Raw genomic sequence first — 19,276 nt, forward strand, 5'->3', positions numbered from 1 at the left:
AATTTAAATGCACATATTACAGTATGTTTTTTAAATGTTTATTTTCAAGTAATCAGTAAAAGCTAAATCACTACAAAAACTAAGCAAATAAAATGTCTATATAGAGAAAGACAAGTAAAAGGAAGCAGCACAATAAGCCAGTCAGAGAAAGACAAGTATCACATGACCTCACTCATATGTGGAGGCCAATGAACAAAATAAACTGATGAACAAAATAGATCCAGAGACACAGAAGCATGGAACAGACTGACGAATCTCAAAGGGAAGGGGGGTAGGGGGCAGGAATAGATTAACTAAAGAACTTATATGCATATATGCGTAACCAATGAACACAGACAATAGTGCCATGAAGACCTGGATGGGGCGGGGGGCGAGGGGGTAGGGGAGCAAGTGCAGGGTGGAGGGGTCAATGGGGAAAAAAGGGGACATATGTAATACTTTCAACAATAAGGATAAATTTTAAGAAAGGGAACAACATAAAATAAACCGAGCATAAAACTCAGAAGATATGACTATTTCATATATAAGCACACATTTTTAAAAAGGTTAAACTCACTGTTTGACCTTTTTATCTTCAACAAAGATATCTAGAGGCTAAACATTTCAGATTTAAATGTGGCCACTCCAAAATATCTAAGTCAACATCATACACAAAAGATAACCCAAAATAATATGGCAAAAATAATCAGTAAAAGGAAGGATGGGCAAGCAACAACTAAAGGAGCAGGACCATGACTATCCACTGAAACATAACTCCAAAATAAAATAGAAGAAAAATAAAAATTCACTATTCATGCTGAATTGATAATAGAATCAAAAGTATGGTATTGACATATACAGAGCAGAAACTGCTAGAGAAAGGGGAAGTCAAGCAGGGCAACAGTTTTGGGACTGTTATTTCCACTTTCAATTTTTGACAAATGATAAAACACATGGGGCCATAGAATACTCTAAATAATAGATATAATTATTAGAACTATAATTGACATTTCTTCTTTTAAAAATATTTCATCTTTTTTGTTTCCCTTAAAACATTTATCAAATTGATGATATACTAGGCCGTACTAGAAATCCCAGTAAATTCCCCAATCAGGGAAACTTACAGTCAGATTTTAGAATATCCCTTCAATAAATCTCAAAATTATGTAGACATAAATAAAATCAACAGCAGACTTCTTAACAATGGAAGCCAGAAGAAAGTGGAAGGGTACTTTCAAAGTGCTCAGAAAAAAAAATCTGGCATTTTTTTTTCTCTTTCTAGAATGAGAGTGAAATAACTGAGAACAAATAAAAACTGAACTTATGTCCAACAGATCCTCACTAAAGGAACTTCAGAAAGAAGGAATGTTATCCTAGAGAGTATTAGATGGCATATTAAATGAAGAACAAAATATCCATAGGCTAAACATTTCAGTCAACATAAAAATATTAAATGTATAAAATAACAATGTCTATATTTTCAAACAAATAAACCAGACAGATACAAAATGCAGCACAATGACAGTATTAAAGATTGGATGGAGTTGGCTAGACTCAGTGTTATAACATGCTTTGTTGTTTGAAAAAAAGATTACATAGAGAAAATTTCAACTTTTAAGTTCAGTATCAAAAAGTTTGAAATAGCCATTGGAAAAAATAGGCAGTATACATTCTCAAGAATAAAGACGAGAAATAAAATATTAAAAAATAATAACCCAAAAGAAGCATAACAGGAAAGAAAAAGAGATCATAAAAGCAGAACACATAGCAACCACAAGGTAAGATGGTAGAAGGCGTTCGAAATAAGGTAATGATTACAGTAAATAGAAATGAATTGTTCTCACCAGTGAAAACAAATATGTAGACTATATTTTAAAAAATCAGCTATATGCAATTTAGACCCAACAACTTGAGGATACATAAAGATAGCCAAAAGAAAAGCTACTCAGAAGATGTTAACCAAAAGAAACTTATTATTATATTAATATCAGCAAATTATATTTTAAGACAAAAGAGTTACAGTTAAAAAGAACCACACCTGAGGATTCAGTACTCAGTCAGGTGACCAGGCATCACTGGCCAGCTCCCTGTACCGTTGGCTGTTCATATGCCTTTGCCAACTTTATCTTCTGTTCTCAGTTTTTCTCTTACTAATTGTAGAATGTTTCATATTTCAGTTATGAATCATTTGTAGTTCCTTGCCTTGCACATATATTGTCCCAGCATGTGCTTGTCTTTTCAGAGGTTTGTGCTGTTGATAGGAATTGGTTCAGTTTTCTCTTTGAGCTAACCTTGAATGCATTGCTGAGACTCTTGCCAAAAGGACCCCCAAAACATGGGATCCAACTTAGCCAGGGCATTTGTCGACACTGAGATGAACAGCCTCAGCGCCCACAATGGGTGGTGCTGTGTTTGGAAAGTGTTTGGAAAGCTCAAGGGGCTGCTGGGTCTCCCTGTTATGGCTCCAACGGTGACCGCAAACCGGAGCGCGAGGGTGGGTCCTGGTGCAAGGAAGCCCTTTCAGAAAGATGATACCGCAGATCTTTAAACTCTCAAGCCACGACTCAGTTCACATTCGGAAAACCAGAGAACTTCTGTGGTGAACCTAAACGTCATCTCTCATTTGCCGAGTTCTATGATACTCTTGCTGAACAATCAGAAACAAATTTAATTGTCGGGGTCACTGAAGGTAAATTCACAGCCTCATCAGGTCTCTTATATGAAAGCTAGGCATTGGTTAGAAAGGAGTGGACCCTGATACCTGGAATCCTTTCTGAAGACGACTCTGCTACAATCTGTGAGTAACCAGACCAGAGAGAAGGCAACCTCTGCACAGGTGGGTTAAATAACATGTGCCAGGTCTTACAGGTAGGTCATCTTTATCATAATGCCAGCGTCACCGATCAATGAGAAGAGATGGGCTTAAACACAGCAAGAAAAATGAATTTTTTTTTTTTCATTTGGAACAGAGGGAGGATTACCAATGAGGGCGATGATCGTGTGTCTCTATGGATAAAGAATGGCTGACTAGTGAGGAGTGAACATTCTGGCAGGAAACAGAACAAGACAGAATGCAGACACATAATTCACAAACCAGACAGCGAGAGAGAAGCTTCAGAATAAAAAGAAGCATCAACATTTGTGCGGGTGGCAAAGTGCGATCCGGGTGGCCACGGCTCCTGTCGGAAGGGCAGCGGCTGTCAGGCTCTGAGCGCATTTCATCTGTGGGGGCTAAAGAGCAACACGAAATGAGAGAGCCTATTTGGCTTCAGAAAAGTGATGGAATTGTTTCCAGGAAGAATGATTAAGAGTGGAATTTTAAAATAGGGAAACAGCTTCAGGTTCTCTGAGTTTATACTTAATAAAATCTGGACAGAGGAGGGTGAGGAGTGGTAGGAGAGGATAAAGGGGGATAAACAGTGATGGATGGAGACTGACTCGGGGTGGTGAACACACAATACAATTTACAGATGATGTGGTGTAGAACTGTGCCCCTGAGACCTATATAATTGTATTAACTAATGTCACCTCAATAAATTCAATTGAAAAATCTGGACATAGCTTGCATTCAATATGAATAAACTGTAGAGAGCTCATCTAATCCACATGTAGATGTCTGACATTATATTTATAAGGAAACTGAGGCCCAGGCGGCGAAGTGGCTTTCCAAGGTTCTGAATCTTGGTGGTAAAGCTGAGGCTAATGCCAACAATTTACAGATGTCAGATTATGTGCAAGTGATTGTACTCTGGATACTAGCGTCCACTCTTTTAAAATATATATATATATATATATATATTTATTGATTTCAGGGAGGAAGGGAGAGGGAGAGTGAGATAGAAACATAAATAATGAGAGAGAATCATTGATTGGCTGCCTCCTGCACACACCCTCTTGGGATCGAGCCCACAAACTGGGCATGTGCTCTTGACTGGAATCGAACCTGGGACCTGCAGTCCACAGGCCCATGCTCTGTCCACTGAGCAAAACTGGCTAGGGCCCAACGTTCTCTCTTTAATACAAATTGGAAATGCTTCAATTAGGAGACGGGTTTATGATCATTACTTTTATGTTATTTAATTCAGCTCAATTCAAAACATGTATTGCATTAGGAAATACAAAATTGAAAGAGATACTGTCCCTGTGTTGAAGAACTTATAAGTTATCAAGACAAACTAATATAGAAGAACATCCAATATGGCAATAATTTGTGTCCAATCTTTCCTGAGGAGGACATATACCTGTGACACTTTAAAAATACAGGTCCCCGTGTCTCAGCCTTGAAGATTCAGGTTCTTAGGTGTAGAGAAGTGGTTCTCAACCTTGGCTGCACATTAGAATCACCTGGGAATCTTTTTAAAATCCTGATTTCTGGGTCTCATCCTCCGGAAATTCTGTTTCTTTGTTACTAATGTTGTGGCCCCACCCCATAACAAAGAAACAGAATTTCTGGAGGATGAGGCCCAGAAAACAGGATTTTAAAAAGATTCCCAGGTGATTCTAATGTGCAGCCAAGGTTGGGAACCACTGGTATAGAGGCTCCTTTAATTACGTAGTAAATATTCCAGGTGATCCTTATGATCAGGAAGATTGGGGAGACACCAGTGCCCTATTTATAGATTTGTCTGCAGAGTGGAATCACCGAGGAAACTTCAAAAATTAGCAACTCTTCTGTCCCACCCAAGACTGTGATTTGATTGATTGTGCTGCTCTGTGCCCTAGGGATTGGATACTTAAAGATTCTCCCCGTGATTCCAGTGGACAAATGAGTTGGGGAAATACTTCACTTTGTTACCGGGATGTGGCACACAAGGAAGGCGTCACAAAGCCAATGCCATCCAAGGACTTCCCAGCTCGAATCCATCAAAAACCTACCAGGTGATCACCCTTTGTGTCGAGTACCTCTTAGTCATTAAAATAAACCTACTAGGTTAATACCATTATTATCTGTGTTTCATAGACTAAAAAGTGGTTAACGTTTAGAGAACTTGCTCAAGCTCATAGAGTTTGACAGGGACTGAGCAGGTATTTAAAACTAGTTGTCTGAATCTGGAGCCTAAGCCTTTGTCACTTTGCCAGACTGACTTTCAGATGCAGCTTGAAGGATGGAGGGGTTTGCAACTGACAGAAATGGGAACAGAAAGTATCCAAGGACAAGGAAGGCCCAATGTCCACACAAGGAAGAAGTATGATAAGTCAGGTTGGAAAGTTTGGTTCCAAGGAATGGAGGGCCTTGAAGTTATTGATGCTTGACTAAGCATCAGATGGTTGATGGGTTCATTTGTTCATTCATTCATTCATTCACTCATTCAACATACTGTTATTTTATGGGGAATGTCAACTCACCTGTTTATAGAAGGAAACATGAAGGGCTAACGTTTTAGCATTTTCTAGCACATAGTCCTGCAAAGCTATGCGTATAAGCAGAACCATGATAAACAACTGCTTTGTCGAGTCTGTCAGTATCTCTGTTAGATATTTGGTTCAATTATTCAGCAGAGAAGAATAATGAGAAAACATATGAGCTATTTTTATAATGTTGGGTATAAATTATTTTTAAATGTCACTAGTGAACTTAGTCAATACTATATTGACTTATTATTTACAAAGAATTGAGAAAAGTTAGGTCATTTTAAGGATGTATGTTATAAATCCATAGTTTGTTTTTCAGTTAATTAAAAAATTAAATTGAACTTATCACTTCAACCTGAAAAGCGCAGTGAATGTAGTAATAATAGAAATGTCCTCAGCCCAGGCCACATGTGTCCATCACTTGGAATCCGTAATGGACCTCAATGCATGGACCAGTGAAACTGCATTTTATCCACCTGAGGCTTTGCAAACTCACAGTATAAGCCACCTTCCAAGATCAAGTCTCACTATTAATTTCAAGGGAGTTTCCACAAAGCAACAAAAATCTCTCAAGCAACTTCCATGCTGTCAAGGGAAACAGACCCAATAATTGCATCTCTATGCAGCATGGAGATGAGACGGCTTCTGATCTAGTATTACACCAGTAAAAGCACCGCATGGGTCAGGAGGAGCAGATCAAGCACAGGAACTGCAAGAGCGCGTGTATGTGCACGTACTTGCCTAATGAGGCTGAAATCCAATCTGTGGCGTTCACAGAGTCACCATAAGAGGCTCCGGGCTAAAGTTAATGTGGAATGACATTTCTATATAAAAATGTTTATATATACATATGTATTTATATATTTTGTTAATTCTCACCTGAGGATATTTTTTCCTATTGAATTTTAGAGAGAGTGGAAGGGAGGGAGGGTGGGAGAGAGAGAGAGAGAGAGAGAGAGAGAGAGAGAGAGAGAGAGAGAGAAACATAGATGTGAGAGATACACATCAATTGGTTGCCTCCACATTTGCCCCTACAGAGGCTAGGGATCTAACCTGCAACCCAGGCACATGCATGCCCTTGACTGGGAATAGAACCCGTGACCCTTCATTGCTCAGTCTGATACTCTAACCACTGAGCACACTGGCCAGGGCAAAAGTGTTTTTAGTATATTTTGATACAAAGTAATGTAACAGGATCCTTCCAAGTTTCTTAAATGATAAAAAGATTCTCATTAATCTTTTTAATTTTCTTAATCAGATTATTCAACTCTTGGTAAAATGGAAAAGTTTTTAGAAATATCGGGAAAAAGCAATCATAACAGAGCTGAGGAAAATCATCAAACTTTAAAGAAAATGGTACTATAAACTTAAGTTGAATTGAAGATGTCCTATTTTCCTCCACCTTTTTAATGTGAGAACGTAATAATGCTTGAAATGACTCTATTATACATTTTTCATTATCTAATTTCGTTGTATTAGACCGCTAGAAGTAAAATAGATGCAATGTTGTCTACTTTTTCATAACAGAAATAGGTATTTCAGTCAGACAGCTTGGCATTCTTCAGAGAACTCTCTAATACAAGCTCTCGACTTATCCTGGAAACATCACAACCAAACTGGAGGTAGCTGAGGCAGTGGGGCTGCACTGACGATGAGGAAACTGGCTTGCAGAAAGTTTAAGTGGCTTTTCTGAAAGCGCAGTCATCTAAGTGGCCTGATGCTTCAATTTCCCCCTCCCCTCCGGGGAGTGGAATGATGAATTTATGTAACCTACAGAAAGAGACTATCTCTTAAGATAACCATATTCCTCTGTAAGGGCTGCCATAACAGTACCACTGACTGGGTGGCTTAAGCAACAGAAATGAATTGCCTCACGGAAGGCCAAAGTCCAAAACCAGGTTGTGGCAGGCTGGTGCCTCCCGGGCCCTGGGAAAGAAGGATCTGTTTCAGGTCCCTCTCCTTGCCTTGCCGACGGCCATGTGCACGTTCACACGGCGTTCTCCATGTCTTCATGTCTTCTTCCCTCTGAGCATGTCTGTGCCCAAATTTCCCCTTTTAATAAAAACAGCAGTCATATTGGATTAGGGCCCACACGAATGACCTCGCTACAACTTGACCTCTGTAAAAACCCTAGCTCCACATAAGATCATATTCTGAGGTCCTTGGAGTTCAAACTGCAACGTACAACTGTTGGTGGGACACAGTTCAACCCATGGCAATGACCTTGACCTCATATCCAAGAACGTGACATGGCTGGTCTCCTAACTGCTAGGAAGACAAGTGCTGGGATTGAGAGTCGAGTATCTGCCAAGCCCACCTTTCTTTAAAGGGACCTGCTCCGCTATAGAGGTCAGTCCTCGGCAGTCACTTTGGAGCCTCATGAACCTTGACCTTTGTTAATTGTTCCACATTGGCACGTTACTCAGCAAAGGTTCTCAGATCCACCTGGGATTTCAGATGGGTGGACCAAGGGCAGCTGCTCTGTCTGGTTGGGTTGCTGGACTGGATGCACATGAACTCAGCAGCCCTGGGCAGCTCCTCCGTGTCTGGCCTTCGCCCGACCCAATCCATGCTGTTGTAGGTTCTCCGTGGGGTTCTAGGAGAACCCACTACACTTTCAATAAATTCTCCTCTCTCTTTCTCTCTCGTTACTTGTGTGTATGTCTTCTGAAAAAGTTTAACATCTATTCCTCTTCCTGGCAGCAACAACAAAACACTTAGGTAAGAGAAGCACAGCGTGATAGATTTCTGGTTATCAAACATTGTGTTTAATACACGTTTCTCTTTGAATCCGAACATGTAGAAAAAATAGCAGAACGCATTCTCATGAACTCTGATCCACCAGAGTCCCCCCAGATCCACCAGAGTGAGTCCCCGCCAGATCCACCCCACAGCCATCCTGCCACTGAGGGATCTCTCTGCAACCGAGTCTTTTTATAAATTGTGGCTTAAAAACCATGGCAGCTCGCTGCCCCCTCATTCCTAGGTGTTTCTATTTTATTTTGGGTATGCTGAAAATATACTGATTTCATTCAAAAGTAATTGAGTTTAAGAAAATTATTTTCTATCCCTAAAAAGAAGCCCGGGAGAGCCAATACGTTCTCAAATAGATGAGAACACGACATGAGGTGAGCTGAGCAAAATTTCCCGCAAGGTCCTTCGGAGACAAGGGGCTTCATATTTCTGACTGTATCTCTTGTTTATTCAAATTTCCATGGCCTATTTGTCATTTTCAGTAACACAGAGCTTGATAACTATAGGAAAGTAGATTCTAATTGCAAATAATTGGTCACTATTATAAAAGTGGCAGTGTTTAAAAATATGTGAATGCGGTTATTAATTCAGCAAGATGTGTTAATAATTATTAGTATCTTTCTTTTATTTTTGTGATGATCCTGAATTGCTCCATGGTCCTTCTTTTCAACAGGAATGTGTCCTGATGGTTCATCTTTAATTGGTCATTCTTTTTGGACTTAAAAAAAAAAATCATGGGTAGAAACCAGAAGGCCTAAACTGCCTTTAAATTTCTTTTGAGTTTATTGGAGTGACATTGGTTAATAAAATTATATAGGTTTCAGATGTACAATTCTGTATACATCATCTGTATATTGTATTGTGTGTTTACCACCCCAAGCAAGTCTCCTTCCATCACCATTTATTACCCCCTTCTATCTTCCCCCAACCCCCTTCTCTCTGATCTAAATAAACGTACTGGCCCTTAGACTCTTTGTCTGTAAAATAAAAGGTCTAAGCTATAATATTTTATATTTTGACTGACTTTGCAAAGCAGATGCTGTAAGTCACCTTCTGGTTAGTGATGCCACACTGCGCAACTGCAGGGCTGCTCACCACGCAGAGGACAGGGCAGCCCAGACCTGATGAGTCAATATTTTAATCAATTCTCTCTTGTTCTCATTGCAATTAATTAGTAATATGGCCAGATCTCAGGCACATAAATCATGCACAAATTCCTTTGACACTTAAATATAAGATATGAAGCTTTCTCAATGGATCTTCTGATAGCATTTCCATTTTGAAAAATGAATTAGGCAGGAATCAAATTTTTATAAAGCATAACACATGAAGAAGAGAATCCTATATAATAAAGAGGTAATATGCAAATTGACCATCACACCCCCATAAGATGGCTGCCTATGACCAGGCCAGCAGGGGGGTTAGTGAGGGACGACCAAATGACTGAACAGCAGGCTGCGTGGGGTGACCAGGCCGGTGGGGGGTCCATGAGGGGTGACTAGGATGGCAGGGGGGACAGTTGGGAGTGACCAGGTTGGCAGGGGGGGCAGTACGAGGCGACCAGGCTGGCAGTGGGGGGCAGTTAGGGGCGACCAGGCTGGCAGTGGGGGGCAGTTGGGGGTGACTAGGCCAGCAGTTGGGGCAGTTGGGGGCAACCTAGCTGTCAGTGGGGGGCAGTTAGGGGCAACCAGGCAGGCAGGCAGGTGAGCAATTAGGAGCCAGCAGTCTAGGATTGTGAGAGAGCTATCCAACTGCTAGCAGGGGGATCAGGCCTAAATTGGCAGTCGGACATCCCCAAGGGGTCCCAGATTGAAGAGGGTGCAGGCTGGGCTGAGGACCCCCCCTCCTGTGCACGAATATTGTGCACCAGGCCTCTAGTGTTATAATAATACTCCATTTTAGAGGCTAGGAAATATTTGCTTCCCTCCCCCATGATGGTGAACAATAAAGAACAGAACTAAGTGAAACATGCTTTCTTCAGACCATTTTTGAGTGGTGTCTTCTTAGTTAAATTATATTAAGGACCATCTTTCCTTGGTCAGTCTATAGCAGCCACCAGGTACTTTTAATCTTATAACTCTAGTTTAATTCTTCTTAGAGAATGTATCACAATCCTATGTTGTTATGCTATTCATGCCTTTATTATCTAAAAGAAGGTTCATGATTATGGGGACATTCCTACCTTGTCATCATTGTATCCTCAATGTTTAGAATCCTGCCTGCTACGTAAAGTGTAGTTGATATTTGTTAAATACATAAAAATCATCTCCTGTCTGTCTCAAGAGAGTAGTAGAGTGTAGTGATTAATGACGAGTTCAGGAGCCAACACTTCCAATCTGAGGAGGATCAGCTACAGTGTTCGCAGGGCTCAACACAAAATTAAAATGCAGGAAACTCAGTTCAAAACTGATTAAGAATTTTGAGACAGGGAGAGTAGAGCATCAAATCTTCTACATATGATGTCCTTCAAAGCACTGCACAGGTCGCATGCCCAGGAAGCTGACCCGAGTGACCTTGGGCAAGCTGCTTAGCCTTTCTGTGCCTTTTTTACTTAGATCTCTTCTATTTCCCAGAAGGTTGTTGTGACAATTAAATGAACATAATGTACGTAAAACTCTTAGAACAGTTTTTGGGCATAATAAGTACTATCTAAGTGTTAGTTCTTGCTATAATAAATATATTACCAAATATTATATAATATTGTTATCTTTATTATTTTTCATTGTATTCCAAGAATATCTACTAAATAGCAAGGACTTAAATTAAGTTGAATGAGAAGAGGAAAAATGGAAAATCTATGTTGTCAAATTGAGACCATGTACATGGATAAAAGGCAAACACGAAGCTTCAAAGAATTTTTTTCTAAAAAAAAAAAGAGTTACTTATCTTGACTGAATTGTTGTAGATATCAATGTAATCTATATAATTTTTTTAGCCCATCACATTATAAAAACAGGAAAGGAACTTATTAAGGATGATTAAGTCCCTAATTTTGGAATAAAATTATATTTACTTTATACAATTAATTTCAGCATGCAAACATATATGAGCACATTGTTTACAATGGACAGAATTATGATAAGGTTACGATATTAATTTCTAATCACTTATTAGTAAAGAATTGATTATTATTGTGTCAGGTGAAATTAAGGAAAAGATCTGTCTTTATCTGGTCTCTTCTCCTCATTTCTTTTATTATCTGGCCCTTCCCATAACCCAAACCTATGTTTTAGAGTAGGTATTTTATTGAATAAGAGGCCTTTATTTTTAAATTATAAACTACAGCAACATTCCATGATGAGAATTGTCACACATACAGTTATCAAATATAAAATGTTATCATATTTGTTTTAGATTTAAAAAATATAGATTCAGTAAATTTAGCTACGATAATCATTTCATTTTGAGTTTATACTATGTGCCAGGTGCTGTTCTAGTTACAAAAACTGCAACAGAACAAGTCCCTGCTCCCAGGAACTTGCACTGCAATTATCCACACCTTTATCAATGTGCCTTTAATTTGTCAGACTCTTGTTCTTTGCCAGCTATGAGCTGGAAATTACACTCATCATTCAGTCCACATTTCTCTGATTTTTGCTGAGTTAGACAGTCTTCATATGTTCATGAATATTCTGTTGTCCTGTTCTGTAAATTCCCCGTTCATATCCTTTGCTAATTTTTCTGTTTTACTTTATAAGAGCTCTAGCTCTTTCTCCCTCACCCTCCTTTTCTTTTCTTCTGGATGTGCATTCTTAATCGGTCAGGTGTATTGCAATTAACGTACATGAGTAGTTTGCTTCTCTTATTTGTTACGTAGCTTAAACAATAAAGGAAGTTCATTTCATTGTGCTGCATTATTTCCAGGGTGGTTTTCTAAGCAATGGTCCATTCAGTGGCTCAAATGATCAGAATCCAGGTGCTGTCCATACACCGCTGGTTTCCCTAAACCCATCATAAGCGAAGAGAATGGTCAACATTAACAACTGACTCTGGCCTTTTAGAATTGACTCCTGAGCTGGGAATGGCGACCCCTTCCTTGAAGGAAAGAGTCTGACCGCATCAGAGTTGTATCAGCACAGAAGATGGGAGTGGATGTCTGCTTTGCAGGCAATGCAAAGTGCATGCTACGCCTATGTCATTAGTTTACAGCGATTGTAAATGGGCTCTCTGGTCAACTGCACCTTTAAGCATTTATCACTGATTTATACTGATACTAGTGACTATTTTATGAAACAACCTTGCTGAATTCCCTCACTGGCTCAAATAGCGTAATAGTAATTTGCTTGGAATTTTTTGAACACTGGCATGTTTTAAGGACAATTTTATATTTTCCTTTTAATTCTTCCATCACTTATTTCTTTTCCTTCTTTTATTGTATAGGCTAAGATACCTTCTACAATGTCGAATACCAACAGAGATAGAATCTTTGTCTTGTTTCTAATTTTAATAGTAATCACGTTTTTTCCTAAACAGACTCATGAACTAGAACCAATCTCAAAGTGTGTGGACATTTCTAAGGGGCATACATAAGCTTAGTATATATCAGATGTTTAACAGCTGTGCAGAGGAGAAATCGGCTATAATGAGGGGCCTTGAGATCCTCGTTGGAAGAAGTTTCCAAGTTGCTTGCCAACTTCTTGGTAAGTATATGGTAACAACAACAATTCAATTTTATCTCAGAAATAGGATGCAGGGTTATACTCAAAGCTTTAGATATTCCCTTGATCCCTCGGTAACAGTAAACAGGGATACATTTCTCAACAAGTTCATTTGTTTATTTTCTTCATTCAACTAACTTATTTTTTTTTTAATTACTAACTCTGGGCCAAATTTTGGAAGGACATAATATAAAGCAATTTAGACCTTGTCCCTTTCTTTCAGTTTCCGTATTCTATGTCAGAGATAATTATGTACAAATATTAATAGTAAGTGCTCCAGGGTGTTACATGCAAAGTGCCAGGAAAGGAACGTTGAAAAACTCATGGACAGGTCAAATGGAAGGAAACCAGGCTGTGACGCTGTGGGTGGGTCCGTTGGCGAGAGGGGCCCTGAATCGGAGCAGCGGAGTCCGCAGTCACAGGCTTGGGCGGCGGGAAAATGGGCTCAGGGACTTCAGTGAAGGCTGGAGCGGTGGGATCCCATCCAGGCCTGAGGGTCGAAGTCCGACAACTATTCTTCTGTCTTCTGCTGTTTGGTTGCTGTGGTTGCTTTGCTACATTCAGGTTTCCAGGTTGGTTGAGCTTCTGAGACAATGTGTGGGCGTGTTAGCAGACAGAAAAGAAAATAGATACTGTTTTGTTCTCTTTCTTGGGGGGGGGGTTCCCAGAAGCTGGGGTTCTGTGACAAATTGTTTTTATTCGCTTGGAGCCCCAATGCTCACTGATAGTCTTGCTGAGTAACTGGTGAAGCCCCCTGACTATCTTTCTCGAGCCTAAAACATTAAATCCGGTTTAAAAGGTTTTATTCTATCTACCAAACTCAGCTTTGGACCCCGATGAAGTGCGTTGCACCAGCGATATTCTCTCATGTAACGATGGGTCCCATTCACAATTACCCACAACAGGGGGAAGAGTCAGGCTAACCCTTGTACTTATCATTGAAAACCAGCAAGGGCTGCTTTCTGCAGGTTTGTCATCTTGGGTATCCAAGACCATCTGGACCAAAAGAGCAAGCTCTACACAGATCAGGTAAAGGGCACACACAGACAGCATCCCAGAAATTGTTGTTAAAAGACTTAACGAGTCAGACATAATTGGTGCCATTCAAAGATTGTCACCGCCCTGTTACTTCTTCAAGAACGCTATTACAACCTGAGAATGCCAATGAACTAGGGTGAAATTAGCCTTGCCAACAGGAAAATGAATGTGCAGTGTTTCTGCACTCGGCACAGCTTTCTTACAGGAACGTGGTGTGTAAATCAAAATTCCATTTAGATGCGGAGAGACTCGCTAGAGAGTAATGATCTTCTCACCTTTCCTCCAGTTTCCTTTGCTCTTAATTTTTTTTCTCCTGTTTAACCCCCAAACCCGAGATGCTGAATGTTCTCATCTAGAATCTCACTGCAATAGGTGGGGGGGGGGGGCGGGGGGGACATAAAGAGCTCTGCCCAGGTGGAAGCTCCGAAAAACACCTGTAGGGTCATTTTACAAATGGAATCACACACAAGCAATGCCTCTTGCTGGGTAATAGCACAGAACCTTTAAATCACAGAAATTAGAGGCAGGAGACTGTCAGGTCACTCCTGCGGCAGCTTTATGTACTTAGTGTGAAATGACACAGCAGCCAAGCATTTCCAGCTGTCCCGGGGAGACTGACTCTCGGTAATGATCTTCCCGCTGAGAAAATGCCGCTGGGAGCAGGCCAGCTTTCCTCTTGCCTAATTTCACATTGTTCTGCTTGGTTGCAGGCTTTAAAAGTGCAACCACACTTTCTGTTGCCCTTCTGTCTTTAAAACCTACAACCTTGGAATGGGGCATTATCATTTTCTTTCCTTGTAGTTATTTGAGCCAAGCTGTGCAAATTTCCTCTTAAAATACTGCCTCATATATTAGTGCCCACTGTCAAGTCCATTGCTTTTCTAAAACACACACACACACACTGAACTCCCATTCACTCTATTTCAGGAACTATCCATACTAATAATGGACAAATATGTAAATTGACCATACATTCGTGACACACACAGCCAATCAGGAGTGAGTATGCAAATTAACCCGACAAAGATGGCAAGCCTGTGGGCAGCACACATGTGCACAGACATCGACAGTGAGTGGCCGGGGGCGGGTGGGACGCTTGTGTCATCGCCATGGCGATGATGCAGGTGTTCTGCACCACCCCAGCCGCTCTGGGCCTCTGGGCAGCGTAGAAGGGCGGAAAGGTGGCTCCGGGCCAGAGCGAAGACGGAAAGGTGACTTCAGGCTGGAGCGAAGGTGGTGCCGGCAGCCAGGGGAAGGAAGGCCTATTCTTGCATGAATCTTCATGCATCGGGCCTCTAGTCCTATGTAATAAAAGACTAATAAGCAAATAGACTGAACAGCAGAAAGACCGGTTGCTATGATACACACTAACCACCAGGGGCAGACACTCAAAGCAGAAGCTGCCCCCTGGTGGTCAGTGCATTCTCACAGGAGGAGCACTGCTCAGCCAGAAGCTGGGCTCATGGTTGGAGAGCTCAGCAGTGGTGGCAGGAGCCTCTCCTGACTCCGCAGCAGCACTAAGGATGTCTGACTGACAGCTGGCCTAAGCCGTAGGTTGGACATCCCCCGAGGGCTCCCCGACTGCAAGAGGGCACAGGCCAGGCTGAGGGACTCCCCTCCCCCAGTGCATGAATTTTGTGCTCTGGGCCTCTAGTGTTTCTTATAATTTCTGTGTGTGTGTGTGTGTGTGTGTGTGTGTGTGTGTGTGTGTGTGTGTTTATAGAATTATAGAAAATGAAGATGGTGCTCAAGCCAATCCCTAGACCTCACAATTCCACAAAGATTTGGAGAAATTTGCTGCCAGCTCCTAGCCCCATGATTTCGATTTCTCCAAGCCATCATAGGGGTAGAGTATAGTGTCCCACCAGCCTTCCTGGGTTATCAGGCTGTCCAAATATATGTCTGAATAACACTGTCATTGAATACCCCTCTTTCTGGGCAAAACCTGCGGAGAGCTATGTGATTGAGTCCTGAGTAACTTACTTCATCTATAGGTATTTTGAAAACGCCATGTATTGCACGATCTCCTGTGAGATCAAACTGCACATGTTGCAGTTATAACGCTCTCATGTCTACTAGTTTGGAAATGGAAAGATAATCTTCACTCAAGATGTGTGGAGTGGGGGAAAAGTCTCAACTTAACCTTAAAGACCTGACGTCATTCCGCCCTTCAAAGTGCCGAGGCTCTTGTCATTATTTCTGCTTCTCCCACCACCAGCAGCACCCACCCCACCAGGCTGGCCTCACGTGGTGCACAGCTCACTGTTTGACATCCCGACTCCACTGGACGTGTAGTTTTCCCCAAAATGCCCCAGGGCAAGGCTATGATGGTTCAACAAGACATAAGTAAAGGTTTGGGGCAGCCTAGGGAGACCCATAGGGAGAACCTGTCATGAAGTTGCTTGAGTTCTTGGAATTGTAGGTTGCGTTCCATGCTAGTTTTTGACCTGTCTCTATAACTGCAAAATGAGCTCAAAATGGTCCTGTCCTGTTTGATGAGATACTGAGTTGATTTTCAGAAAGCACAGACCAAAACTGCAAGTCATGCAGCCCGGGCATGCGTGGAAGAGATGCGACTTCAGCTGCACCCGAACCAAAGTCTCACCTCTACCTCCACGGAACCAAAGTATCAAACACAACCAGAACTTGAACACCAGAACGTTTTCAGAAGTGAAGGGTCCACTTCCAGGAAGATCCAGTGCTGACGCCCTTTACCATAAATGGCCCAACTCCAAGGTCCCCCATCAGCACCTGCTCCCCCTAAATTCTTATAAACCCCTAACCTAGTGCAGCAAGCAAGAAGGATTTGAGACACCATTAAGTCTCTCATCTTCCTGGTGGCCAACTTCTCTATCAACAGATGTGTCTTTACTCCAAACTCTGACTTTTCTTTGAGCACACCAACTGAGAGATCTTCTGTTTCACCCAGGTGTCCGAAGTACAGGCATTCTGATGCCTCAAACTTAAGACATCCGAACTGAGGAGGATGAACTGCGGAGAACAGTTGCTTAACCTACCCTGGGAGACTTGAATGAGGTGGGATCTGGACGCTGTGGCCCATGCATGGCGGTTAAATCGTGACCTTAAGCTTTTATGATTTCTTCTCTGAGAGGATCAGGGTATTTTGGGGCCAAATAAAAAAACACACAGAAAAATTCCAACAAACTTGTCTCAGTTCTCACTTCTTCAAAAGAAGAGAGGGAGCAGGGGTTGCTGGCGCAGGGAAGGGACAGACGATCAGGGAGAAATGGCTGGTGGGTCTGGAGAGCGAAGGAGAGAGATAATTGTGTTGAGTGCTTACCACGCAAGCACATCCTTGATGCACATTATCTCATTTACTCATTACTGCAAAGGTCTGTCTGACTCCCTGGCTCATAGCCTTCCGTGCACATGAGGCTGCACTATTTTTCAAAGATATGAGATTAATGAGACAATAATGTTGGTAAAGTGTTTCAATTTCCTTTGAGAAAAAAAAAAGCCATAAAATTTTATTGTTATTGTTACTCTTATTATTGACGCTCAATGAGTGCTTTAGGGATGCCCTGATATAACTAATATTACTCTCATTTATTTCCGTTAGTGAAATAAAGTCTAAAGACCAGAATGAGCATATTTATTGGGCTTTAGATTTATCCAGTTATCTAGTTCAATTGCAAATTTTTGCAGATCTACGAACTCGAGGACTAACTCTACAGCCAAGGTCATGGCACTGTAATCCAGGGGATCCACCTTCGAATGCTGGGTTCTCCCAAAGAGTGGGAGAGGGGTGGATGAAGAGGGAGGCCTGACACAGGGAGCCTTCTCAGTCTATAATTGTTAGGAAAAGAATGTAGCCGCAATTCCTCTACTTGTTTGTGGAAGTAGAAATGGAATCAGTTCAGATAATTTGCTTCTCCAAGGGCAGACATTTTTTTCTCTTTTCTGTGAAAGAGAGTTAATTGTGTTAATTATGAAACACAAAATTATGTAAAGGACAGAAAGCCATTGTAAAGGGACATGGAGTTATGCACATGTTCAAGCACAAACAAGAACCCTGGCATGACTTATTTTAATTTTTCCGTTTTTACACGTCTCTATATTGGGAAATAATTCTGATTCCTTCCCAAACTGCATTTATGCTCAATAATCAGCAGCTGGAACTGTAATTTGAGAATAAAAGAATGAGAATTTGGCCTGCATTTTTAATATGGCCATTATGTTTCATTTTCATTTGCCTAAATTGGACTTTATTACATTCAGATTTTCTTCAATGTGCTCTACATTTTTTATTTATTTAGTAGAATTCTGCCCTTTATTTAGTCCCATGTCCTTACTGGCCCTTAAGCAGAAAAGATTGTCTGTATGATCATCTTCGTGTTTGTAGGGAAGAAAACCGAGTTCCTGAGAAATCAAGTGTCTCAGTCAAGGCCCCTCGATCAGTCGGCAGGGCCGAGGTTTAATCCAGGTCCCCTTCCAGCAGCATCCCCACAGCATTGACTTTACACTTGGATAGAGAACCCTTCGCATTTATTTTACCTTGAGTTTCTCTAATCTTTTTCCTAAATGAACAGAGCAAAAAGGAGAGAGAAGCTCTCTGCTGGCCTTCACCAGGACAGGGCAGGTGGAAAGCGCCCCGTGGCCTTGGCTGTTCTTTGTGGCCCTGTGTGGGCTCCTGATGTGGAAGAGCACATCTCAGCCTCGGCATAGCGTTGAGGCCGCTGACTGTGACGATTAGGTGGCCTGACTTATGTCTGGGGGTAACAAATCATGGATTAATGCAAAATGTGCAAGAGCAAATTATTTCTTCATTGTAATCCATAAGGCATGTTTCTACCCCCTCCCTCCAAAGTTCTTACTTTTCTTTCTCAAGTTTGCTCCAGGAAGTGTCCAGAACTAAGAACTGGAAGAAAAGAAGGAGGAGAGATACAAGAAGTGGCCAGGAGAAAGGGAAATGGCAAATGGCTTCACACATGTACGGAAACCCTGTTGGTATCTCGGTCTACAAATAAATTCATTGTCTTGAACGCATGTGCAAGTCTCACTTCCTCACTAGAAAAAAGAAATTAATTGTCTCCATCATCAACTCCTCTCTATACTCCTCTCCACCTTCCCAGGAACCTTGTTGTGTGTTTCTTAAACCAATCAATTTCCTAAAGAACAGGAAAGGAAATCTTTTTGTTTCAGAGTTGAATAACTTGTATTTACATAGGGAACATTTTAGTTTTTCTAGCTAAAGCTCTAATGCAGTATTGAATAAAGAGTAGTGGAGGAAATATCTGTTGAGTAGATTGATTAGATTTGGTGATTACTAGTAATTTTCTGTATATCTATGACTGGTCAAGCTTTGTAGAAGGACTTTGTGGAATCACAACAGTTCATGTGATTAAAGAACTTATTGTAATCTAATGGAAGAGAAATACAGGTAAATAAATAATAAAAGCTGATCAATGTCATTAAGAGATAAGAACAAAGCTTGGTAGAATCATTAAAGGGAGCGCAAGGCTTCCCTGGGGGAG

General features: G+C 41.1%; 1 long non-coding RNA gene across 2 annotated transcripts; it reads left to right on the forward strand.

The window, feature by feature from the left end:
* Positions 1-4,539: 4,539 nt before the first annotated feature.
* Positions 4,540-18,784, forward strand: LOC118671022. 2 transcript variants are annotated; one of them, XR_004972561.1, is made up of 3 exons: positions 4,540-4,857; positions 12,559-12,725; positions 16,711-18,784. It is a non-coding gene; the product is annotated as an uncharacterized LOC118671022 (long non-coding RNA). The 2 variants fall into 2 exon arrangements; XR_004972562.1 differs by having other exon boundaries at positions 18,631-18,784.
* Positions 18,785-19,276: the final 492 nt, after the last annotated feature.

This window comes from Myotis myotis, unplaced genomic scaffold, assembly GCF_014108235.1.
Source record: "Myotis myotis isolate mMyoMyo1 unplaced genomic scaffold, mMyoMyo1.p scaffold_m19_p_16, whole genome shotgun sequence".
NCBI classification, from domain to species: Eukaryota; Metazoa; Chordata; class Mammalia; order Chiroptera; family Vespertilionidae; genus Myotis; species Myotis myotis.